Source organism: Lactuca saligna, chromosome 8 (assembly GCF_052625555.1).
Source record: "Lactuca saligna cultivar CGN05327 chromosome 8, ASM5262555v1, whole genome shotgun sequence".
In the NCBI taxonomy this organism is placed as follows: Eukaryota; Viridiplantae; Streptophyta; class Magnoliopsida; order Asterales; family Asteraceae; genus Lactuca; species Lactuca saligna.
Genome location: NC_136424.1, coordinates 21,461,158 through 21,479,031, shown reverse-complemented (window position 1 = coordinate 21,479,031; position 17,874 = coordinate 21,461,158). Strand labels below are relative to the sequence as shown.

General features: G+C 36.4%; 1 long non-coding RNA gene across 9 annotated transcripts; it reads left to right on the top strand.

Annotated features, from left to right (window-relative positions):
- The first annotated feature begins 4,622 nt into the window (after window positions 1-4,622).
- LOC145012699 (uncharacterized) lies at window positions 4,623-8,938 on the top strand. Of its 9 annotated transcripts, none has more exons than XR_013664630.1 (7): window positions 4,623-4,950; window positions 5,094-5,624; window positions 5,797-5,848; window positions 5,956-6,062; window positions 6,146-6,623; window positions 7,364-7,436; window positions 7,714-8,938. It is a non-coding gene; the product is annotated as an uncharacterized LOC145012699 (long non-coding RNA). The 9 variants fall into 9 exon arrangements; XR_013664631.1 differs by having other exon boundaries at window positions 4,626-5,262; window positions 5,363-5,624; XR_013664628.1 differs by having other exon boundaries at window positions 4,627-5,624; window positions 7,714-8,052; window positions 8,238-8,938.
- Window positions 8,939-17,874: the final 8,936 nt, after the last annotated feature.

Below are 17,874 nucleotides of genomic sequence, written 5' to 3'. Positions count from 1 at the left end.
AATGATGTGATTTCGAGGACGAAATCTAATTTAAGTGGGGAGAGTTGTAACACATTGTTTTGAATCATTTCCTAAGTAGGGTCCATGACCCGAGGATCAGTTATCATAAGGCTATGGGCCTTGGGGAAGAAGATATTTAGACCCCTTGGATGTGGATAATATAGATTAGGTGATCTGAGAGTTCGGTTTGTGTTTTTGAGCCCAAGGGTATAACCGTAAAGTGATAGTTCGGACATTTTATGAATTTTGTATTTAAGCTCGGGAAGTTTTAAGGCATATAAGAGTTAATAGAATTATAGAGCTTCTCATTACCTTTCTGTGGATATAAAGAACGTTGAAATGGGACTCAGAACGAAGAAGTTATGGCTTTCAGAAGATTTGTGGTTTTAGCCCCTAGCCGAGTACGATGGGCGTACTCTAGGAGTACGCTGGCCATACTGGCTCGATGCATAATCGCAGAGGCACCCATGTACATTAGGAATACCTAAGAGTACGCGTGGGTACGCTTAATTGGGACAAACCCTAATTTTTAGGGTATGTGCCCTATTTAAACAACTTATGTTGCTTTGGGTGGTTCTTATGTCTAGCATCCACCTCTCCAAAGCCTAAGAATGAAACCCTAGCCTTCATTTGAGTGTTTGTGAGCCATTTTTGTGATCTTGTGGTGTTTTTGGATCCTTTGAAGGATTTGAATCTTACTGGTGAAGCTTTGGTGGACTTAGAGCTTGAAGATCCAGAATCTTCATCAACCTTTCAAGATATTTGAGGTATAAAGCTCTTAACCTGATGGATCATTTGGCTATATCTAGTTAGAGCTTGTTTTTATGCTTTTATGGTCCTTTAAGCCAAGCTTGTAAGTATGAGCTACTCCAGAAGCTAGGGATGGTAGATCTTGACATTTTTGAGGTCCCTTGTTCATAAAAATGCAATCTTGAGGAGGCATCTTGGCCCATGCATGAATTAGAGTTGTTCTTATGGTTCTTTTTGAGTATTGAGCCCTATTAAGTCATGAAAGGGTGTAAAGTTGCCAACTTTACGTGTTAAGACACCATTTAGGTTCAGATATGAAAGTTTGGATTAATGGCTTAATCAATTAAGTGCTTAATGGAAGTTTTGGTTGTCTGTGGAGTACGTTGGGCGTACCCGGCTCGTACGTTGCGTGTAATGGGCCTGGAGGAAGTACGTTGGGCGTAATTCTGAGTATGCTTGACATACTCAATAGTTTAACTTTTGGTTGGCTTTTGTGTTTTGGGCCTAGTTGGGCCATTGGTCTTTCTGACTTTGGGACTTCTTGGATTTAGGCTCATAATGGGTTTTGGGCCTTAGTTAGGATTTTGGGCCATATTTGGCTTTTAGAGCCATTGGGTTGGCCCCGGTTGTTGGGACAAGCGAGAAAAGGGTAAAATAGTCTTTCACCCTGGGAGTTGGACATATGAATAAGATTCCAAATTTTGGTTTATGACCCAATTAATAATTGGGATTTTATGTGACTGATTAGCATAGTGATTTTCCGGATCAGCAGTTCGAGCATTTATCTAGTTGTTTTAGAAATTGAGGTGAGTTTTCTCACTGTGTTTGGCGGGTCAAAGGCACCAATTTCGGTCCATGGTTTATTACGATTAGGATGTTGCGTGACTCTTACATGTATGATATCAGATATGTATACCGAGCGAGGTGTGACGGCTATATTGTATGTTATTTATCTTTGTGATTTGTGCATGTGTTTATATGTTTGTATGTATACCGGGCGTGGCCTGATGAATGTGATGAGGCGGGGTCCATCTCATGCTACAAACAGATCTGTTCCGAGCGGGGCTCCATGCAGGTAGGGGTCCGATGTCGGGCGGGGCCTGATCACGGGCGAGACCCATTATATGTTTGATATGTATGGCAGTGTTTTGGGTAACTCACTAAGCTTCGTGCTTATAGTTTTCAGTTTATGTTTCAGGTATTTCCGGATCAAAGGGGAAGAACTCGTGGTGATCGTATCGTACACACCATGATTGTTCCTCATTTTATTTGACTCTAATGTAATTGGATGATTTTTACGTACTCTCATTTCATTATGTTTTTGTGAAAAGGTTTTGGATGATGGCTTAATTGTTATAAAAATAAAAAATTTGGTCTTAAATTTTAGGAAGTTACACCTAGACAATCATACAAGGTATACCCTCGGTCCACTTTCTAAAAACTAAGAGTTGGCCAAAAGTCAATTCAGGTCAAAGAGTTGACGGTCAAAGACATTGTCAATGTCATCAACACTCATCAATGTTGTGGCCTTCCTTGGTCACACTATGGGCATAAAATGACAAGACAATCGATTGGTCTTTGGTCGCCATTTCGTTATGGCCTAATGCTAAGCCGTGGGGACCAGTCTGAATGGCTTATTCGAGTTAAGTTGCTCTTAACTCATTTTCATGGGCTCAAAAGTCCATATCTACTCCTTCCTAACGTCTTGATGGATAAAGTTTCCATCCTTATCCATTAAGACACTCAATTAAGACAAGATCTCGAAACCTACGTTCTAAATGCCATTTAAGATGTGCAACTCATCCATTAAGTCTTGAATCACAAGAGATACAATCCCAAACTTTCCAGAAAGCTTTTAGGGACCCTATTGATCTCTAAAAATGTAAACTTTATGGATATGCATGTCCTTCCTCAAATATAGGTCAAAAGAGGAAAAAGGGACCTAAATCTCATGCAAAAATTTCAAATTACAACCAATCTCAGATTTGTGAGATATAAGGTCCTTCGGACTCCTAAGAGTCATAAAGTTGTAAACTTTATGTCATTGCTTCACTCAAAATCCCATGAAAGAGTTTAATAAGAAAAATAACTCTAGACCTCTAAGGATAAGATAAAAGACTAGATCAAGAGCCTTACAAATGGTCCAATAAGGTGCTTTTAGAGGTTGGGAGTGTTGCTTGCTGGTCTCTTGCACAAAATCTTCATCTACTTCCTTCAAAATCACCAAAAGCTAGCAAATGAGCTCCTAAAGCTTCAAATGAGATAAGGGTTAGGGTTTCTGATGGTTTGAGAGTGATAGAGGTTGAGGATGAATAAACCCTAGCCTCCTCATTCCTTTAAAATGGGTGTTATAGGGGGGGGGGGGAGCTAGACACGCACGCATCTTTCTATTTTATTTTATTTTTGCTTTTCCCTTTTCCATTTTAACCCTCAAACCTTTTAACCTTTGTCGGAGATTATCAATATCTCGTACATAATTACTAAAACGTCATATCATCTTGCGAGATATTGACGATAAATAAAATCAAATCTCCACATTTTATTATTTCAATCACGCGACAAAGATTTTGGTCTCGCAGTCCTCACTTATTTTTGAGTCATCACTCGATCAACTTTTTTTTTTTCTCTCTCTCTCTCTCTATATATATATATATACACACACACACACACACACAAATAACATAAATTCTTATGATATTAGTACAATACAATGAATTAAATGTGACATCTGATTGAAAATCATGATATTTGCAGTGTTGTACACGATTAACCCCTGATTTCAAATATTATACCAAAAAATTTAAATTTTCAAAATTTAAGTATTTATTTTCTTAAGATATATTAATTTTCGATTAATTATTTTAATAATTAATGATACCCGATTAATCCACGCCTAGACGATTAATCCCTTAACTCCGATCTACCAACTAGCTAACATCAAGCGTTTTTTACAATTTTGGATATTTGACGTTCTGAAATACCCATTTCAGAATTGGATATACAATTTTTTTTTGGAAAATGTTTAGTACAAAGAAGAAAAAAGTTGATTATATTTAACTATTAAAAAATTTATTTGTTTAAAGTACGTATTATATATACATTAAAATATGTATCTAATAAGATGTTTACATTTTACCCTAACCGAGTAGTCACTATCTAAGCATTGCTACTTACCAGTCGATCGATCTAGTAGCGTCTAATGAACTTCAGCATTTGTAAGAAGTCTATTTTCATGTGTGTAAGCTTAGGTAACCAAACTCACTATACTACATCCTTTTGTATCATATAATACATTCTAATTGTCCAATGTTCTTATAATTTAACTTCTAACTTGATTTACTTCCATGATTTTTATATATTACACATTTGTCTTCCTCTAACATAATTGTCATTTTCAACTACAATATATATAGCCTAGTAGGTATTCGACAAAAAGATGCGATGTCAGAGAAATATAATAGTGAAATTTGAAAAATCTTGAAAGTAAATCAAGTTAGGGTTGAAGTTTAAAAACATTATAATGAATATATCAAATAAAACGACGTAGTATGGTGTGTTTGGGTACGTAAGCTTGTATACCCTTAAGGCCCTTAAGGTATATTCACATTTCCATATATATATATATATATATATATATATATATATATATATATATATATATATTAAAATTGTCCATCCTTAGCTAAGTAAAGTGGCTAAGGATTTGACAAAATTGGTCCACAACTTTACATATTTTCATTGGTTAAGGATTTCGCCACAAGATTTTATCAAATTGGCAATTTAGTCCCTGAACATTCATCTGCATTGCATTGTACCGTTGATACGTCTCATTCTTTCCTTCCCTCTTCACTGTTCGTCGGTGCTACGTGTCCTCCCCATAATACACCGTCTCTACGATACAATATCGGTCCTCCATGTATTATCACCCAGTAACCCCATATATATCTTTGACTGTCTCTCTCCATCTACCGCTTCCACTATTTTCTATCAGGTTGTCTTGCTCTTCTCCATGCTTCCCACCGCTCTAACCTCAGGAAACCTAGACGCATGTTGATGTTTCTGCTCTAAATTGATGGTGTAGGTTGACATTTGATGTCATTGTCGGGTTTATAACCAAGGTTGGTGGTGTCACCGCCATTACCTCCAGCATAGTCTACCTTCTGCTTCTTCATTTTATCCCTTCTTAATAGTCGGTGTCAGGTTTGATTTTTGCATTTGCCTCCATAAATCGAACGACAACAATTTTTCATCACTGTCGTTTGACTGATGTCCATCTTTCCTTTGTGCGCCGATTCACTGATCTCCACACGCACATTCATCACCGCCGTTCTCATCCAATTAAGTGCTAAGAGAATCCACACGTTCTTCTTAACCTAGCGGCTTCCGATTGGAAATCAAGAAGGATTTTCAGATTTCCCTGTCTCCGATGAAGAAGCCATCGCCACCGTTCGTGAAGCATTTCGACTCGACACTAACTTCTTCGACACCTCCCCGCTCGAATAAGGAAGAAGGGTGCATGATTTAATACAAATATACAATATATAAATTTTAGGTTTTAACTTCATACTTCTATATTTTTTGTTCGTGATCTGAATTCCTTCTTGAAGAGCAGAATCATCATCATCCACTTCAACAATTTGTTGCCTAGGGTTTGAAATTAAAGGACAAAGGTTGTCCAGTTTCAGAAATTGCAGCCAAGTAGTTAATTTCTTCTGCTATTTTGATGTTCACTTGAATATTTGTTATTATGGCAAATGTATTGTTGTTTGTTTAGGGTTTAGGGGAAATTATACAACTTTTAACAACTTACCCTTTTTCAGATTATGATTTCTATGATAAGGAAGTGTGCATCATCAACAAAAACAGAAGAAGAGGTGCATTTTCAGACTTTAGGACCACATTCTAACTTAGACCCCACTTTTTTATTTTTTATTTTTTATTTTTATTTTAAGTGGTCGGAAAAAAAATTTACCTTTATTTTCTTTCACTTTTTTATTCCATCTTCATCTGTCACATATCTATCACACCATTTGTGCTATTGAACAGAGAGATCAAGCAAGAAGTATGCTCCCCAAGCGAGAGATGTCAATGATTATAGGTCTGTTTCAATAGTGACATGAATTCACTCTTTATTCCAATTTGTTTTCTCTTTCCAATTTAAGATTCTTTATGTTTTATTTATTGGGTTCTTTTTTTAAATTCCAGTAGGATCTTTGTAGCTACATGGAATGTGGATGGAAATCACCAACAAGTTCTGTAAATCTTGAAGATTGGTTGCATACTTCACCTCCTGCTGACATTTACGTTCTTGGGTGAGTTAATAATAGTATATCAGTTATCAAATCTTGATCTTATCAATCATGTTAAATTTGACACCTTTTTCAAAAAAACACAGGTTTCAAGAAATTGTCCCTCTAAATGCCGGAAATGTCCTTGGAACAGAAGACAACGGACCCACTAAAAAGTGGGTAGCCCTCATCCGAAGAACACTAAACAGTCTTCCAAGAACAAGTTCAGAATTAAATTCAGATTTGAAGGATCAAAAACAGAAAAGAATCCATCTTTCTTGAATGGACCTTCAAGTTGTAGCATGAGGATAATGAAGAGTGAAATGGGTAACCCACAACCAAGGCTCACCCGTGGATACAGTGTCAATGGTTATGACCCGAATCTTGGATCTTTAGATGATGATAATGATCTAGATAGCATACACTCACACCTACCGTATTGTGGTGGGAACTCTAGCTACTACTGTTTGGTTGCAAGTAAGCAAATGGTGGGAATATATCTTACAGTTTGGGTAAAAAATGATCTTAGAGACGATGAAAGTATCATGTGTTGGCAGAGGGTTAATGGGTTATCTTGGAAACAAGGTAAAAATTTTGTTTTAAGCCTTTAATGCAGTAATGGTAAAAAACATTGTCGATTATCATCAACCCCTTTGTATGTTGTGTGGTATAAACACGAATGTCCTACTTGAAACTCTTTTTTTTTTTTTGTTTAACTTATATAATTACAAGTGTATATCCTGAAATATTTACATGAATCCAATCCTATATACATTGACACCCCTATGGATGAACTGTTACCCAGTAGGGAAAACAGTTTAAGGCTTAAAATGCGTTTTGTATAGGCACATATGTTTAAGGACTTCAAAAAAGTAATATCACTTGGATGGATTATATTCAAGTAATGGTATTTCTATTCCTTAGGGTATCATTTACTTCCTAAATATTGTGATTTGTAAAAACTTTCTAGCACATAATATTAACCCGCTTTAGGTCATTTCCTATCTTATGCATCACACCTTTTTCAATATTTTTTTAAGCAATGCATTCCTTTTTCTGTTAGTTTTAGGCAACATGCCTCAAGGAACTAACATGATGAAATCTAAATTATGTTGTTATTTTGTGTAAAACAATAAAAATACAAACAAAATGTAAAGTATATAGGCATTATGTGAAAACAAATATATTGCCTAAAGTAGGTTGCTATTCCATGCATACAACCCTTTGACATCTTTGGATACAAACAACAATGTGGATTTTAAAAGTTTAATGCTTCATAAGCTTCAGTTTGTTTGCACTAATTCATCCTCTGATTCATGTTGCAGAGTAAGCATGACTTAAGATAGCTATTTGAATGGATTTTGGTAGAGATTAGAGAAGGCCCCATTCGATCCTCCAGTAAGTAGAATCTTTATAAATTTCAAATGCAACAATCACACAACATACTTTCACTTATTTGTATATTATAACATCATACTTTCACTTTTAATATCATATTACTTTATTTTAATGTTTAGTAATTGTTTCATAAAATAAAATCTTTTTTCAGTGAATAGCAATTCTATTATTTTGTTTAAAAAATCCATTAAAGGGCGTTTGTTTCATTTAACAAAATTTTCAATTCAATTCTTTTCATTAAATTTTTTTAATGGATGTTCCAGTTTTCTTATTTCAGATACAAGAGAAAGGGTGCAGATACACCTGCAAAGTCGGCAACCTGGTTTTCGATGAGTTGAATGCCAAAACTATTCAGGATTGTTTAAGCGTCCAAGTGGAATGTACTTTAGTGCAAAAGATAGAGATATGATGTCATTAATTTAAAATGGGACAGCTCATGAGGTTATATGTTTTCAGTGATCTCTTTTTAACAAATAAGCCATTTTGCATTATAGCAATTTTTAGTTGACTAAATTTAAAGCAAATGATGTGGACATCATGGTGCTGACAGATGGCAATCGTATAGTTGGCTTAGGTGATTTTGGAGCTTAGGAAATTGGTATTCTAATCACAAAGGGTATATTTTTTAAGTCAAAACTTAAATTTATTTTTATTTACAACTTTCATACACACAAAACTTTGTGATTTATGTTATCTATCGTTTCTTTATAGAGTCATAGCACACTTTTAACTATTCATGAGCCTCTACTAGCTATTTTTTGGAACTTTACACAAATGAACTTCTTGTAATTTAAATGATAGATTTAGGGCTACGAGAATGAAGGTTGAAAGGACAAGAATATATTTCAACAGTGGATGAACTAATGGAAGCTCTTCATGCAAATTGGGTGATCTGACACTATATCTTCTTCTCCATATCTTTGCTTTATTTTCTTATTTAAAAAGATACAAACTGGGAGATCCAAACTTATTTTATTGTCTGAATGGGTAAAATTACTACCAGATACATGGAGTAGGTTAAAGAAAGGAATACATTGGTAGGAGGAATGCAAAGGAAGTTGTTGAAATTCACTCAAAGGAGCAGATAAACATAAAAATAACTCAAAAAACCAAAGTTTGGTCAATATCATGTTAATTTCCACTATTTTTTTTTTAATTCTTCATATCTACATGATGCAACTTTTAGAGTCTACACCTGATCTCCACATGTGAAACAATGGTAAAGTACATTGATATCGCATTGCATTTCATAGAATTCTATTTTCGTTATTTTTACTTAGAATCCTAAAGCGGATGAAGGTTTAACAGAGAAGAAAGTGCAATAGGATACATAATCTGTTCAATAAGTTGCTGATGTACATCTGTAGAGATTAGCCTGCTGCTTAAAACAATAGTTCCAATGTTGTAATTACAGGGACTATTTATGTAATTAGGAATCTTTGATTTGTTACGAATAAGATTCCGAGATTACTACTTTTAAAATAGATGATAGGATTCTTGCATTTTATATTTATACCAACTTTAGCATCGTTTCATAGTTTTTAAAGAAATTGTTGGTAAAAAGCAATCGAGTGCCACGTTTGATAATGGTGCATTGCTTATCAGTCCAACATAGTTAAATAGACGAATTCAAGAGATTAGCAATGTACTTTACAAAAAAATACCTTCCAATCCCCGCATCGTGGGGATACCCATCTAGTTTTTATTATAATTTCCTGTTTCAACCATTTTTTTAGTATTTGGCCTATTTAGTGTTTTGGGCTTATTAAATTGTTCGACCTTTAAATATCGGACAAAACTACAAAATTATCCATGTGGTATTCAAAATTTTTGGATAGGGTCCAAAATGTTTACAACTTGCATTGATGGTCCTAAATCAAAATTTTTATGTGGTTTTGGTCTATGGAGAACTTGAAACGATTGTATTGTCATTTTTATTTATTTACTTTTTTGTATTTATTATATTTCCTTTAATAATTTATTAATTAAAAATTAAAAAAGGAAAGAATTGGGCCCACCCCCATCCCCACCCTTACCGATACTCTTTATCTCTTTTTATCTCTCTCATATCTTGTTCTTCTTCTCCCTCCCTGCAAATCAAACTGTTTGTTCTTTCCGGATCTAAAATGAAAACCACATACAAGAAGACTCTACCGAAGAACACCGCCTGAAACGACTACAAGCTCCGATGAACACCACTTGGAACACACCCAAAGAACACCTCATGAAACGACGACAAGCTCCGATGAACACCACCTGGAACGACAATGAACTTAGGAAATCCACCATCGACAAAGATTTGAAGTCAACGGCCGAGCAAGAACGTCTTCCTCCACTCCAGATAATAGCATCACCAGAAACCCAAATATGTTTGTGGTTTCTGTTACCTGCAAATAGAACCAGAAACCCAAATATGTTTGTGGTTTCTGTTACCTGCAAATAGAACCTAACTTTATTGCTTGTTCTTCCTTGGGAAAAGGTAGAATACTGTATCGGAATCCACACAACCCAAATACATTACATCTGATTTCAAACTCAAATAGCTTCTTCGTCTTCTTCGTCGTCGTCGTCTTCGTCGTCGTCGTCGTCGTTATTCCTAAAAAAACCCAAAAATCGATTTGTGTGTGTAAAATTGGAGGTGGGAATTGTAAAGCTTGTATCTTGATACAACTTTTAAATATTATTAAAATCGATATTTTACAATTTATGTTTCAAATGCTGAACAATGAGTGTATCCGAACAATGTCCATGTGTGTGTGTGCGTGTGTGTATGAGAGAGAGTGGGAGAGAGAGAGAGAGAGAGAGAAAATAGAGAATCGTTAAGGGTGGGGGTGGGGTGGGCCTAATTCTTTCATTTTTAATTTTTAATTAATAAATTATTAAAAGAACTATAAAAAAATACAAATAAAAGAAATAAAAAGGGAAAAACAGTCTTTTCAAGTTCTCTAAGGACCAAAACCATAGAAAAATCTTGATTTTAGACCACCCATGCAAGTTGGAAACTTTTTTGACCATATTCAAAGTTTTTTTTAATACCATGGGGACCAATTTTGCAATTTTGTCTAAATATTGTAACGGATTTTTAGTTTTTATGGGCTTACAAAATATTGAGTTTATTCAATATTGGACTTATTTTATGGTATTGAACTTTTCTTTTGGTGATGGCTTTATTGTTGGGCTTATATATCTAAGGCGTCAAGGCCATCTAAAATTAATGTCTAAACATAGGTCGTATGGTATGAATGGTCATCATAAGACTTGTAAGGCTATAGGGTATAAATACGATTCTTTGTCAGCTACATGTAACACCGCTACCATCCTCCGAGTTTGGGTATGGTAGGGACAAGCTCAGCAAGAAACAATCGGGTTCTCTCTCTCTCCCTCTCTCTCTCTCTCTCTCTCTCTCTCTCCTTCCTTTCTTCTCCACCAATCCCACTCGACGTGTTTAAAATTAATACCATATGTCCATATCCCAATCCTATGTGGAGTTAAGGTGGAGTGTCTTTGCCATGATAGAAACCATGGCATGACATCCAACGGCGATTCCAAATTTTTTTGTTGGGGGTACTTTTGATTTTTTTTCAAAAACATAAAAGGGTTTTAAAGTAAAATTTAAAATAATTATGTAACATCCCTATGTTAAGGTACTTCTAATATTGGGCTTTATGATTTTAGTGTATTGCTTTTTGGTCCATAAGTTGAGAAATGGTAAGAAAAGAGCCCAAAGTCGCTTTTGGTGGATTTTGCGTTGGATGAGTACGCCATCCATATGTGGGTGTACGCTAAGTGTACTAAGGCGCGCCTTAGTACACTAGACGTACACTTCGTATGTTGGACGCATGAGGGTGGCATGCAAAACCCTAATTTTGGAGACTTAGCTCATATTTAAGCATCTTTATAGACATAAACCTTATTCTTATCCATCCTCTTTAAGAGCTTTCGACCCTCAAGCAAACCTAGCGCAAAATAAGCTAATTTGTGAGCCTTTAAGAGAGTTAAGTGGTTTGGAAGAAAGAAGAAGGTAGTGTGAAGACCTTGGAGTGGAGTGCATTGTAGATCTGGGAGTTCTAGCTTGTTTGCAACCACAAAAAAGTATAAAGCTTGCATCTTTTCCATTCCATCTTGTAGATCTATAGTTTTGTTCTTTAAAGTCTCTTTTTGGTCCTAAAATGATGATTCTTAAACAATGCATGTTCTTGACCCATTAAGTCGTCCTTTCAGACCCTTGGGAGGGTCTTGAGTCATAAAATGGATCCCAAATGGTTAGTTTTGCTCCATGTATCATGTAGAAGATCCTAATGGATTAAGACCTTGTGTTACGAACTTATTGGACATGCTAAGTCATAAAATCAAAGACTTTATGACTCCTAAGAGTATTTTTGTGACATCCCTATTTTTCACGGCTAGAAAGACCGATTTTGTTTATGCTTTATAAAAATCAAAGTACTTATTTTAATAAAAATGTTGCGGAATTTTTTCCCAGTAAAACATGATAAATAAGTTATCAAAGCATTTATGAAGAAATGTATTTTTATTCATTTTAAAACATTTGGGATGTCATCGTTAATACAGAAATATAAGCATAAACAGAACTTACATTTATTATTACTAGTGATTTACATCTCCTTAATCTCTTAGTGTAATGTAACTTCATATCGACACCTGTGATATAAATAAACTGAGTGGGTTAGGTTGGGAAACCTGGTGAGTACATAGGGTTTTCAACCCACAATAATATAATTATTATGTTTAATCATCAAACAATTAAACAATCAACCCAATTACCCATCCCCATTATCTTCTTTATTCTTAAGGATCTACCCTAAGAATAACCTATTCCTCGTTCATTTATTCCTAGGGAGTATCATAAGGAATCGACAATAAATCCATCGTTGTCACGGTTTACACAACGGGCACTAAGTCTGCATAGTCGCCAGGGTTTAGGCATAAAGTCTGCATGATCACCAAGGTTTAGGCACCAAGTTTGCATGGTCACCAAGGTTTAGAGTACATCGGGTGAACACATCGTTCACAACACCTACAAGTTGCGAGCCTACTAGTGTTCCACTGGACTGTCTAGAATAGTCCGTGGTTGTCATCCATACTCTGCTGAATGACGGAGCCATCATTTGGGAAAAAGGCTTCTCACATCGTCCACCTCTCACCCTCACCTCGTGGTCTATAACACCTCTCAACTCATCATTCAACTCATATTCCATCTATTATATCTACCAATGTTTACCCCAACATTATCGTAGATATAAAATACATATACATTTTAAATCATTGAAAACATGTATAAAAATGTCCATCCAGCATAGATAGCAAGTTTTCAGATAATATGCACACATAGCACGTAATTTATATAAAATACTTCATATTTATGTGTAAGCTGAAAGTAACTATGCACTCACCTGAAAGGTGGTGAGTCAGCACTCAGACAGCACTTCGTTACTCTTAAAACAATTTTCCTCGACAAAACCTAGTATCAATACTACTAGGGTTTAGTCTAGCTATAACTGTGACAAATTAATAGTCTGACAATTATTATTATATAAGCGTTAAATAACACTCAATATAACTCATAATAATAGCCCAAATAATTATTTTAAGGACCTAATAACATTCCTATAATTATTTGAAAGCTATATTAAAAATTGCGTAAGTGTAGCTCACTTACAACGGATTTTAAAGAAAACCGGGCTTTATTTGGAGCAGCGTTTCAAAATCGAAAGACCCTTTTTCTCGGGACTCCGGGAGCCTCGGGGATTTCTTTGGGTGCTAGGGAGGTTCCCTAAGGTTTAGGGGGTTAGGGTAGGCTAGAGAGAGAAAGAAGTTAGAGAGAGAAGTGAGAAAGGTGCAAGAAATGAGGCTATCTCGACCCCTTTTTATAGCCTGCGAGGGCCTCGCTATGTTGGGCGTTCAGAAGATCTACGTGGGGCGTAGCTTCGGATAAGGCTGCCAGGTGGTGACCTCCGGGTGGTACGACGTGGCGAAGTATCGGACCGCACAAGAGCGAGGTACGCTGGGCGTACTTCGTTTCGGAAGTAGGGCGTAATGCAAAGGGGCTACGTGGCCTCATCCGGTGCGAGGCTTGCTTCAGCGATGGACGGCCCTGATGTCGTCACGTCATCGATCTTGCTCCAACTTCGCAATTTTTTCCTTCCGAATTCTAAAAATTATAACGCTCGCATACGAGCGTCGTTTTTTACGTTCTTTATATCCACGCGAAGGTGGGGACGTACTCTACAACTTTCGTTTAGACTCCGCTGGCTAATTTTGATTTTATTTTAAATGTTATATTATTAACATGCCGGGACAGGATTGGTCCGTTAAAATTCATAACTTCTTCATCCGACGTCCGTTTTCGCCCATATTTTTCTCGTTACGCTACTCTTAGCGAGATCTTCGAATCTCTTTTAGGTTGGGTCGGCTAAAAACCGCTCGATCTATTATTCGAATTTCGGGCTGTACACTGCTAATCCGAAACTTCGAAAAATCATAACTTACTCATACGAAGTCAGATTTGGGCGTTCTTTTTATGAACGCTCTCGGTTTAACGTATACTAAAACTTTCGTTTAGATTGATAAGGCTAAATATCGCTCTATCGTAAATTTACTATTTACGCTTCCCGGTATCGTGCCGGTTTTGCCGAAAAACTTCGACGGACCATAACTTCTTCGTTATAACTCGGACTTCGGCGTTCTTTATATTTACGGAAACCTTGTAACATATACTAAAACTTGGTTAAGATTATTTATTCTAAATACTCTGTTGTCAAAAAGTCATTTTCGACACTTATTGCCTCTCATTTGACTAGCCCGAATCTGCGGGAGTTACAATTATCTCCTCCTTAGGATGATCACGTGCCGGAATCATCAACGAAACAAGACTCTCATGATGACTCTATACATTATCTCTTCATCCTAATTAATAATTATAACTTCTATATTCCTTCAAGTCTATCTCTTGGACTTATTGACTGTAAGCAGTACTCGATCGTGCACCTGCTCTCTACCTCAGGTTAGACTCCAAATTATGACCTACCATCATGTGATGCATGTTTAGACTCAGGTATCTTATACTATACCTTCCTTCATGTTCTAATGTGATATAATCACATTTTAAAAGGTAGCCTTTTTAGCTACAAGCAACTTTTCGTGATCCCTTTACTGATCGCTTTTTATTCCAATCTTCATCTTAGGTCAAATGCTACATCGAAATTGATTTTCTAAGACACATAGCATACTCAGTGAAGTTGAAATCAATTCGATATGACCACTAGGGTCAGAATATCAACAATCTTTTTAGTCATTACCGAAACGATGGTAACGACATACTTGAATAAAACGGTATCAATTACTAGCTTCTTGGTAACCGTGTGACTTTCCCTGATCCAAGTGTGAGTCCTGTGCTTCCGGTAGTATATGCATCTACTACCTTTCGCGCCTACTCATACTCGTCCCAAGTATTGTCTCACAGTCCCCAAGTCACCATACAGGAAAATCACATAACAGTTTAACACATCAGATAACAAAACGAAGGCTTTATTATTTCTTGAAACTATTACATAGGTTTTCAAGTTCACCCTAAATGTCACACCCCCAAACCAAGGATGGCGGAAACGTCCGGGGGTGGAGGACTTCATGTATAGCATCATAACCACAATTTTAATAGTAATTTAAGCAAACACAACCAACATATATATAATTGAAAAAGTTACATCACTTGTATGAATTACATGTTTCAAAATCAATTACAATATGTTGTCAAAATGTGAAAAGTTTGACGCCTTAACGTCCCATCCTCAAAAGCACTTGATAACCTGATTAGTGTCTTCCTGTGAATACAAGTTGTTTGAAAAGTGTCAACACAAAGGTTGGTGAGTTCATAAGCTTTTATTAATAAACTTAGTAGAAGTATTTCACATGTAAATGTCGCGTTTGTTTCAGAAAAAAAATATCCGATATTTCCCTTGAAATCCGAGATATGTAGCCTTATAATCAAAGACTAGAGTGTATGAGAAATCATCGATTTTTAGTAAAAATGTTGTGAGTTTCAAATGTTATGGAAAATAAATTTCTTTTATCATCCTAAACCTACTTCGGTTTTATGAAACCCCGTAAACTTCATGAATTGTTATCCCCCTAAGTGAGTCGCTATAATCATACTGTGACTATGTGAACCTGCCACAACGTTTCTCAGGCGTTGCGAAAATGAAATGACATTTGTCACCCGTAGACCTGCAGGTCCCACTGTAGCTAGCAGCAAGGTGTGGGGTGTCAAACCCAATATAGATCTATATACAAGTATCACGTTCTCCCTCAAGGAGATTCTGATTATAACTACCAGGAATTATATCCCGCACTCGGACGTACGGGGAGAGAGAGAGAGTCTCACAACATAGGTTAACGGTTTACGTGAAATGTGTGTGAATATAAATCTTTCTTGTATGGATGTACCCTTTTTGGTACGAGTGCGTTGAGTGATGTATCATAAACTATACCTATTATAGTTTATCTAAAATGTATGTAATATGTATGAATCCTCTTATGGAAATGTATTAGTATTGTGAATTTATCAAACTATTCTTTTTATAGTCTAATGATACGTGTTCCAAAATGAATGAATAATATTTAATATTTAGTATGAATTTCATAGTTTCAGTTCATAATGGTACACTAACAAGGAAACACATACAAATACTAAAACTTATGATTATACACTTTGCTCAACATAATACAAAGTGTTATGATATTTACATGCTGTTGGCAAAATTTAGCGATTCTGCCCTGTTTTGGAAAAATCATAGAAAAATCATACGAAGTCGAAATCTAGATCCGTAAACTCTGAGAGTTCACAAAATGTGTCTAGTTTGTTCATAATTTTTATCACAAATTAATATGACCTCTAACTTGGGTGAAAAAGTCCAAAATCACAGACTGGTCCGGATTGTTGTTTGAAATGATAGGCAGTTTTGTAAAAATCACCATAAATTGTAGAAAAATCGTATGGAGATGTGCAAGTAGTAATTTTAAAGCTAGAAACATGAACTATTTGCACCTTGTACAGTTTTGAAAGCAAAAATGTCTAAGGTGCCCAAAACAGTCCGTGAATGGAGTTGAACTTTTCTGATGAAGGCTGTTAGAAAAATTTAGATATGTTCTTAGTGTTTTAACTTGTATTCCCCCCCTGAAAACTTGAGAAAACATGAAAATGTAGGGGTATGAACTCACTTGAGTGATTTCAGTAGATGATTGTTGAAGAATGGAAGTGTTTAATTCAAGAACACTTGGAGATGCCTTGAAGGTTTTCGAGAATCTAACATCATAGTTAGGGAGTTTGTGTAAGCAACCAAAGATTTGAGTAGAATGAAGTGAAATAATAATAGGGAGGATGAATTTTTACTTACTAAGTGTGGAAGAACACTTGAAATCAGCCTTGGATCTCGAAAATTTGTGTAGAAGAGTTTGAGAGAAAAAGTGGTGTTTGTTACTTAGTGGAATGAGAGAAATGAGAGAAAATGAGGAGTGTGGTTGTTTGTTCCAGCTCAAAAACGTGGGAGTGGGTGAAATTTGAGTGTAAGGGAACATTGAAGTGACCTAGGTAAGGTGGAGAGGTGTGGTTAGTCAAAGAGTGGGTGTGGGGTGGTTGCTTGTGGCTTTGGATAAGGCAAAGTCAACACTCCACCTTTAATAATTCATCCATTTGATTTTTATTATTTAAATAATGATTTTCATCAAAATATGTTTAAATTATGAATATTTAGAGTTTATTATGTTAAAATATAATTTCTGGAGAAAATCCCGCTTTAAAATCATGAAAAACGGGCTTAAAATGTCAAAAATATCAAAAATGGGCGGAAAATGACAAAAATGCGAGACCTGGCCGAGGTTCGGCCCTCTTATGCTGAACCGAGAGAGAGAGGGAGGCGGAACCGAGAGAAGAAGAAGAGAGAAGGGAAGGAGCCGAGAGGAGAGGAGAAGGAGGGAAGAACCGAGAGGTGGGAGGGGACAGAGGAGCGCGCGAGGCAGAGAGTGAGAAGAGAGCAGAGAGTGAGAAGCGGAGCAGAGAGTGAGAAGCGGAGCAGAGAGGCGGAGTCGGACCGAGAGGGAGGATAGCGGACAGGGAGCGAACAGAGAGGCGGAGGCGGACCGAGAGGGACCGACCGCTCGGTTGTGAACAGTACTCTCGGTTTCGGTTCCTCCTGGGCGAGTTCGGTCTCGGTTCTCTTAGCCACCAGAGGCTCGGCCTCTGGTCTCTTAGCCACCAGAAGCTCGGTCTCTGGTCCTAAGAAGCCTCTCATTCCGGTTTCGGTTCCTAAAGCCTATTTTTCTCGTTTTCGCCCCGTTTTAAGCCGTTTTTGACCCGGTTAAGGGCCGGAATGACCCGAATGATTCCAAAAAGTTACGGGAAACTTTTGAGAGAAATTTGGGA